The following is an 8,525-nucleotide window of genomic DNA, read 5'->3' as shown; positions in this document are numbered from 1 at the left end:
GGGAAAGGAGGGAAGGGGAGGGGCGCGGCGCGCCCTGTCCAGTCCTGTCCCGTCCTGCGCTCACACACACGCGCGCACACGCACGGGGCTGGGCGAGGGGCGCGCTGAGACGGGCCGCGGCCCGCGCCAAGATATGCAAAGGAAAAATGCTATGAGCTCATCAGAGGGCTCTGGGAAAGCGCGGGGGGGACGTGTTTCTGGGAAGGGCTGCCTGCGCGCCCCCTCGGCAAGTGCCCAGGAGCCCCGCAGCCGCCCCTCACCCGCTGTCCTCAGGCATGAGGAGAGGGGACAGCTCCTCATCAAAATCTCCCTCTTAGTCTGCCATCTCTCTCCCTTTCTTTTTCAATCCCCCCTGTTTTGCTCCAGCCTGCCAGGCGGTTTCCCGCCCCCCCTGAGGCAGGGGGCTCCTCAGCGCTGCAGCCTTTGGCGGGAAATGGGTGAGGGGGCGACGTTATTGTTGTGCGGCGGTTCCCGGTGAGTCTGTGCAAAGGAATGGAGACTGAGAGGAGCTCCCTCACCCTAGCGGGGTCCTGAGGATTTTTCCGTCTGACTTGTCACTCCCCAGTCTGTGGCAGGCTGGAATTTCTCCTCTCAGCGCAATGGATTCCAGTCATTCTCTGGACCCTTCCAGCCCTTCCCGGCTCAGGTGTCTGGAGTGCCTGGCAAGGCTGTTTCCAAAGAGATGTGCTGCCTTCTGTCGCTGCCCACGTGTAAAAAAAAATGCTTCCTTTGCGGACTTCGAGTACCCCCTTTGACTCTTGGGGGGAGGTCTGCAAAAAAAAAATGGACTGCCCATCACAATGCCTTACTAAAATCGGAGACACCCCGCCCTTTATGATTTTCAAATCTTGCAGTGGACACACATAGGGGATGCACGGGGGTGCATGTGCACCCCCTGAGAGCGCTGGTGCACCCTCTGATGGCCAGCGCTCCCCACTTAGGCAATGGGCAGGGGGGCAGGCAGGAGCAATGGTGCCCCCCCCCCCCCTCCAGCACTGGAGGTGATGGACATCCCTGGCCTTTCTGGGTGCACTACTGGCACTTTGGGTCGGCAGGTGCAACCAGCAGGGGGGACCCCCCCCCGGTTGGTGCGATTGGCTGTGACAGATCCCCTCCCCCGCTGGCGCAATGGGCCATTTGGGAGCGCCACCCCAGTCGCTGACTGGCCACTGTGGGGACAAGTGCCCCCCCAACTCAGGCAGCACCAGTCGCCCATGCTTACAGGAGGATTTTCATCTTTTATGCTTAGCCCTCCCACCCCCAGCTCCCACATAATTCGAACACTGCTTGTAATGAATATGTTTAATTAGTGTGGTGGTGGGGGGGTAGTCCATGTCTTATCCCAGGGCAAACCTTAAAAAGGTCCACAGGATAAGGAATGCTACTACCAGTTTGTCCTGGGACATCTCTGAATGCTGGGATTGCATTGTTGAATCAATGGCAGAAAAGGGCAGTGTATTCAGCCACTCTCTGAACCCCTATTGGAAGGACGATATGGGTACATGCTAATCCTGAGACTTTCCTGTTTTGGAATAAACACAGGCAGAATTGATCCTGAGACAAACATACATCTGTTCCTAGCCCTGGTCTCTTCCTCTGGCACTGTGCAGTTCTTTGTTATGGACGACTTGGTTTGGATTGGTTTGGGCTCTTTTGTGGCCATGGTGTATAGATGGGAGCAGAAGTGATTGCTGTTTTCAGTAACATAATCTAGGGCTGGGCAAACAGGGCACCAGCCCTGGGCACAAATTTAGCGGGGGTATCAGCACTCTGCAACCCCGACTCCCCAGTCTCCAGTGCTCAGTGCAGCCCCTGTCCACATCCTGCCACTCTCCATCTACTCTCTGGTACTTGGCGTGCGCGTGCGCACACACACACACACACACACACACACACACACACACACACACACACACACTGTTTTCTGCCCAAGATGCTGAAACTGGTAGTTACGGCTCTGGTTTGTTTTTTGTTTTTTTTCTGGACTAACATTTCATTACGTGTTCACTTGCAATTGCAGGGAACTGGACTTGGAGTGGGTGGTCACCTTCAGTTCTGTATGCCATTTTTAAGTAGAATGGTGGCAAAAACTATCCATTTATACTTGGTGTAATAATAATAAGTGGGATTTTTTTATTCACTTGGAAATTTTCCAGCTTTAAATCCCATACCACAACCACTTCCTACCTAACAGATTTTTTTACCTTGAGAGTTCCAACTGGCTGAGTGGTCCTGAGATGATAAGCACTATACTAACATGGTAGGTTTTGCCAAGCTGAGCCTTCTGAGAGAGCACAGTAGGTAACTGTTCACTCTCCTTAGATGTAGCAGTTAAGGCCCTGTTAGCTAACTGCTCTCTCATTTATTTTATGGAGGGTTTTTCTTTAAATATTCAGACAGTTTAATTCAGTCCCCTAAGCCTTTTGCATTGTGGTTTCTTAATTTTATCATTCATCTTGGATCTTGACTGGAACAATCAGTGACTAAGACTGAAGAAAATGGGAAGTCTAGAGAAGAAGGAAAATACAACACTGAAGAAAATGAGGTCTCTGTCTTTGTAATTTTCCTGTAAATCTTATTAGTGTTACAAATAGCAGGTTGTCTCCTAATGTGTGATATTAGAAAATGTTTCCACACTGGGATTCTGGCCACAGCATTATATGCTTTGCCTGATTAAGTAACTGTTTTTTTCATGAAGCTGAACAAAGTATAGGACAGGATTGCCCTACCAATTTATCAGGCTGTTATATTGTTTATCATTTTTTCCAAAGTACAATTTTGAATTTTCAGTGAATTTCAAGCTCATGAGTCATAAAAGGCACTGGCGACAATCCAAGAAACTAAAGTCCTCTGCTTCTAGTTGGGTCTCCACGTTCAATTCACTCCCTGTCCTCTCTGCAAACATTACCAACTATGCTTTAGAAACGACTAAAATCAGTAGTTTCTTTTGCAGATACCACTAAAAAATATACCACTGACCCTGAGCAAGAGGCAAAAGACTGTATGTACCATTATATATCTCCTAGCCATCCAGTTCCTTCAGCCCCCTAATTTAATTGTGGGAAAATATTCTGAAATCTAGTGAACAAATAGGTATTCAATAGGGCTGTGCAAAAGTTCGCTGGCAGTTTCGTTTCAATGCTGTTTCAACTTGTTTTGAGCTTGAAACAGCAAAATCAAAACAAAATAGAGAGCTTCGAAACAGCCTCGAAACAAAACAAGGCAAATCAAAATGTTTCAAAATTTTAGAAACGTTTCGAGTTTTGAATCTCAAACTGGGTTTGCCCACAGGGAAACAGAAACTAAAGTAAGGAGAGGGAGGGGCAAGAGGGGGAGGGGGGGAGGACTGCTCTCTGTCAACAAGCAAAGTGACCCCGCCAGATTATTGCACCAAAGTATTAAGTAACACAACCATTTGTAAATAGAGATGCGGTGGCAGAGTGTAACAGCAATTTGACCCATCATGCGAGCGGCGCATGATCGCAATGTTAAGCAGAGCATGATCACCTGTGGTCTGGCCAATCAAGGACCACCTAATGGGCATAGCTGGCTGGCCAGCATGTCCATGGGTTCCAGAATGTACCATCAGGGGAGCCTTCTGATTGGCCAGAAACTTTATATAGGGGACCGCACGCCTTAGTGCGGGGTCCCCAGGCTCTGACTCTCAGGACAGATTGATCACCCGTCTTGGGGCCTGGTCAGACCCCTAGGTCTTTAGCAGAAGCTGCTCTGGTCGCTCCGAGCATCATAAGCTTACTGCCTCGCATAGTACCTTGTCCTAACCAGACACTGTACTTGTATATTGCGGTCTCCACCCGTCGCCCATCGCTACCCATCGCTTGTATATATTCCCTCGCTGTTGTATATGGTTCGTTATCACCAGGTTGTTTCGACCTACTGTTTGTCAGCCTTGTAAGTAAATATCAACTTTTATTTCAAACTCCATTGTCTGTGGTGCTTATCTCATCTCCCTCTCGCACTTGGCATCCCCGAGCGTGTCTGGGTTGGTGTCACCACCCGGTGCCCCACTCGACACGCAACTGCGGCCGTTTCCCAAGGACCATCCGGGAATCGTGGCCCACACCTGTATACCTGAAACATGGAAAATATTGAATTTTAGCTATTTTTTAAACTGAAAACTTCATAATTTTGTAACAAGGAAACAAAATGTACCATCTGGAAACCTGAAAGCTGACATCCTGCTCCTGCCTGTTGTTCAAACTAAATTTGCATTTTCACAGAACTTAGAGGCACCTCAATACAAAATAAATTCCTGCCCAGGAGAGCATTTCATCTCCCCACTCTCCTGTGAAATATGAAACATCATTACTAGAAGGAAACACAATTCTACATCCTGCTTGACACCACACAACTTCGAGGTAAAAAGACTGTTCCAACTTTTATCTGAACCTAATTTGCACAAAATGAACTATTCCAACCTGGAGATTTTACAATCCCATCGTCAGCTCTCCTGTAAAACATGAATTTTCATTTCCACCTAAGAGAAATTTTACAATCTTTGAATTCTCCTATGCGTGAAGAAGGGTGAATGTGCCCAAAAGCTTGCAAATAAAGACTTTTTTTGTAAATACCTAATCTAATAAAAGATATCACTTCTGCCACAAGTTCTGATTCCTTTTGCCTGTAAATCAGTATGGCTATGGGGTGTATACCCTCATCTCCAATTCATTTAATCTAACTTGATTAGAAAACTGAAAGCAGTTATCTCAGAATCTCTTCTTTCACAAGTAATCTATAAAGAACCTATTTTATAGCATCAAGAAATACTGTTATTCTGGGCATAAACAACACAGAAGAAGGCAATCAGAAGCTGGACATCCATGCAGGCTCAGTATTACTACTGCTGAACACAATATGTTTAAAATTAGGCACTGCTCTTGTGTTAACAATTTAGTCAGCTCTCAAATGACCCAATTAATTTCTTTCAGGCCAAACATGAAAATGGATTTAAAGAGAAACACTAAATTTTTAGCAGTGTCATAGAATCATGGAGTTGGAAGGACTTCAGGAGGTCACATCTAATCCCACCCCCTGCTCAAAGCAGGACCATCCCCAGCTGGATCATCCCAGCTAAGGCTTTGTCTAGCTGGGTCTTAAAAACCTCCAAGGATGGAGATTCCACAACCTCTCTGGGTAACTTGCTCCAGTGCTTTACTATCCTCCGAGGAAGAAAGTTTTTCCTAATATCTGACCTACATATTCTGACACTCTTTACACCATGACTAAATGTGGTTCAGGGTATGGGCATTTCAATGCATGTGTTTCTGCACACTGATTTTAGTTATGTTACATTAAGCTTTATTTACTTGTGTATTAAAAATTAACATTCATATTTTGGGATACATGTACAGTCTTTATAAACTATTACAGATTGGGGTTAATAATGTTAGCTGTTATCTTTCAATCCCAACCCACTCAGAACAAAGATATCCTAATATATATCATGATTTGTTGGCAGATTCAATCTCTAACCGTTTGTTGGCTCATGAAGGAAGATTTGAAGAATATCTTTTACTAAAATCACAACAAGTGCTAGTGACTGCTTAACACATTTGTGAGGGAGTAGTGTCAAATACTGCTACTTTATAAAACGAGACAGTGAAACAAATAGCTATCATACAGCAGCTAAGCATAAAACACTCCAAAAAGGTGAACTTTATCATTTCCATTTACAGATAGAAAAACTAAGACACACAAAAAAAAAATTAACTGCCCAAGGTCAAAACGAGAACCAACACCCATCTCTTTACTCTCAAACCTATGCTCTAACCACCAGACAACAATTTTAACTGCAATACAGTTAAATTGTAATATTTAACACATTATTATAGTCTGAAAAGTCATTATTTAAATAAATCTTCCTTCAATGCTATATATACTTTACACAGAAGTCATCATAATACAGTTTATTTTTATCTTTGTAAATTATCATGCTCACTATTTCGTACGGATCCTGCACACACTGAGAATTTTATAAAATGGGGGTCAGCCCATGCACTGAATCTACATATACTGCACCATACTTGTGTGATACAGCATCAAGAAAATCACTGTAGTCATTCATACAGTCATTTCACTATTTTTATTTTTAATCAAAGACCTTGAAAGTACTTATTCAGGTGATTAGTCAGATGGGTCCCAACTGTGTGTGTGTTTGTGGGATTAAATCCTACAGAAGTTACACATACTATGGTGTAGTTAAACCATAAATAATTTCTCTGCTAATAATAACCAAAGACATGAGGCCAGTGTTACTTAAAGCTACACCAATGAGTACGCAGCTTCTAACAATAAATGTGCATAGAAAAATAATACAATGACATTCTTACTTCGATCACACTCTTCTATTGCCAGGGCAGCTTGAGATGGTTTTATATACTTCACATAGCCCAAACCTTTACTTTCTCCTGTGTTCTTGTTCTTAATAATGCTGCAGTAGTCAATATCTCCATATATCTAGGATAATTAAAGAGTTAAGTTATTAAATAGCATTTTACAAAACAACAGATTTTTAATCTCTTCTGACAAAAAAATAAAACGAAAAAAATTCAATTAGAAAAAATAATTAACTAGGTGTCAATTAGTACCTTAAATTTATCTCGCAAATCTTCCTCCGTATAGGACTTCGGTATCATAACAAAAATTCGTGTAAGTTCTTCATCTTCAACATCTCGGTGGCTTCCAGAAGCTCTAGACTGCGCAATTAATACCTAACAGAAGAATTAAATAAAGCATTAACTATCAGACAAAGAGACAAATGCATGCATGGATAAGCAAGACAAATAACTGGATGCTGTCAAAAAGCTCTGCATATTTTCCCTACTCCTGAAATAAAAAGCACAAAAGACTGTCTAGTATCAGCATTCATGACAAAATACCTGCTACTGCAACCAGTGTAAGCCCCTCCAGCCAGGAACCCAGCTGAGAGAACAATCCTTCGTACATTTTAGGTAGAATAGAGGGGAACGGACAGAGTGCCTGGCCTGGCTTACTGTCAGCAGTGCTGCTATCATAGCTGCCCCCTAAGAATGTGCCGCAGTAACAAAATGTACTGCTATTGAAGTCCATCCATGATTCTAACCACATTTAACAATTTTGTGTTGATGCTCTCTTTGCTTTAATGAGAGTCTGTACATTTATTGATTGATTGCTCAGTCGCTATGCCACCTTTCCCATAAGCCTCAGGGCATCTTACAATAAAAGCATGTTGCATGCAATATAGGAGAAATTAGGCCTTGTTCTTAACTATACTTCTAATAATATTATTCATTTCTATTGCATCCTTCAGAGGATTCCAAGGCAAATGCTTGGATGGGAAGTAAATCCATCCAAGGTCATCCTGTAGCAGATGGATCAGAACCTGTTCTTCTAACTCCCAGTCACAAGCTCTATTAAAAACCATCCTGCCTATCTGCATGACTTGCTGTGAACAAGTAACCCTTCCTGACTGTCTAGGCTCATTTATACTTAGTTCTGATAACAAGAAAACAAGTCAACAGGCAGAAAACCTTTGATTCCACTCACTCGCACAAGTCTTAAGAACTTCCACAAATCTTGCTCCTGAAGTGCCACACTTCATCAGTGAGGCATCCCTTGGCCTTAAAATCCAACCCAGGAGTGTCAAATATACAGCCCACTGGACCAACCCCATGTTCGGGCCCTGTGTGCTGCACATGATGTGTGGGCTGGACCTGACACTGCATGCACTACAGACGGTCCTAGGTGCTGCCAGCCCCAGGGGTTGCAAGCACAGCAAGCCCCGGGGCCAGTGCATGCTGCACGTGGTGTGCAGGGCTGGACCAGCCGCACACAATTCATGCAGCACAGGGGGTTGGCACAGGGCACGTCTCGCATGCAGCACCCAGCCAGACTGGCCCTGCACACTGGCTCCAAAGCCGGTCCAGCTCCCTGTGCCAGGGGCTGGTCCCATGGGGTGGAAAGTTTGACATCCCTGCCCTAACCCATTTAAACAAAGAAAAGAAGATAAAAACTCATCTCGGGAATCTTATCTTTCCCTGAGCTTCCTCTTGCAGATGCAGGGTCATCTTTCCCTCCCTGTTTCTCTCTCCCCATCCTTTCCTGCACTGAGGAAGAGGCAAACAGGCAGTCTGACTACAGACAGGCCAGGAGAAATACTGTCAAATCCACAGAAACAAGCGCAGCGTGGACAAGCCTTGGCTCCAAGGGGCTACTTGTGGCAGTGGCGGGTGACGCGGATCAGCAGGGAAGTGTCTGAACCCCCGAGGCCCAGCGGGGACCAGCCTTGCACTCATGGAGAGGAAGGAAGTGAGGAGAAGCGGGGCGCCAGCTCTCCAAGCCCCGACCCCGATCCCCACTCCGGTCTGCCCAGGCGGGACCAGGGCTTTGCCACGTCCATAAGAAAGCAGCATCCTTGACACGGGTAAAAGCCACCGTGCCGTGGCCACGGCCTGCTCGTCTCGTCCCTCGCCCCCGAGCGCGGCGGCCCCAGGACCAGCCAGCGGGGGGGGGCCGGCCGGCCCGCG

The 8,525-nt window shown here is 45.4% G+C and overlaps 1 long non-coding RNA gene across 1 annotated transcript; it reads right to left on the bottom strand.

Annotated features, from left to right (window-relative positions):
• Positions 1–4,037: 4,037 nt before the first annotated feature.
• Positions 4,038–7,150, bottom strand: LOC112551148. Its single transcript, XR_003095325.1, has 3 exons — positions 6,609–7,150; positions 6,351–6,477; positions 4,038–4,092 (listed from the first exon to the last, which is right to left on the bottom strand). It is a non-coding gene; the product is annotated as an uncharacterized LOC112551148 (long non-coding RNA).
• Between the last annotated feature and the right edge of the window lie 1,375 nt (positions 7,151–8,525).

The sequence above is a fragment of the Alligator sinensis genome, unplaced genomic scaffold (assembly GCF_000455745.1).
Source record: "Alligator sinensis unplaced genomic scaffold, ASM45574v1 scaffold1451_1, whole genome shotgun sequence".
NCBI classification, from domain to species: Eukaryota; Metazoa; Chordata; order Crocodylia; family Alligatoridae; genus Alligator; species Alligator sinensis.
This window is presented reverse-complemented; position numbering and strand designations above follow the sequence as displayed.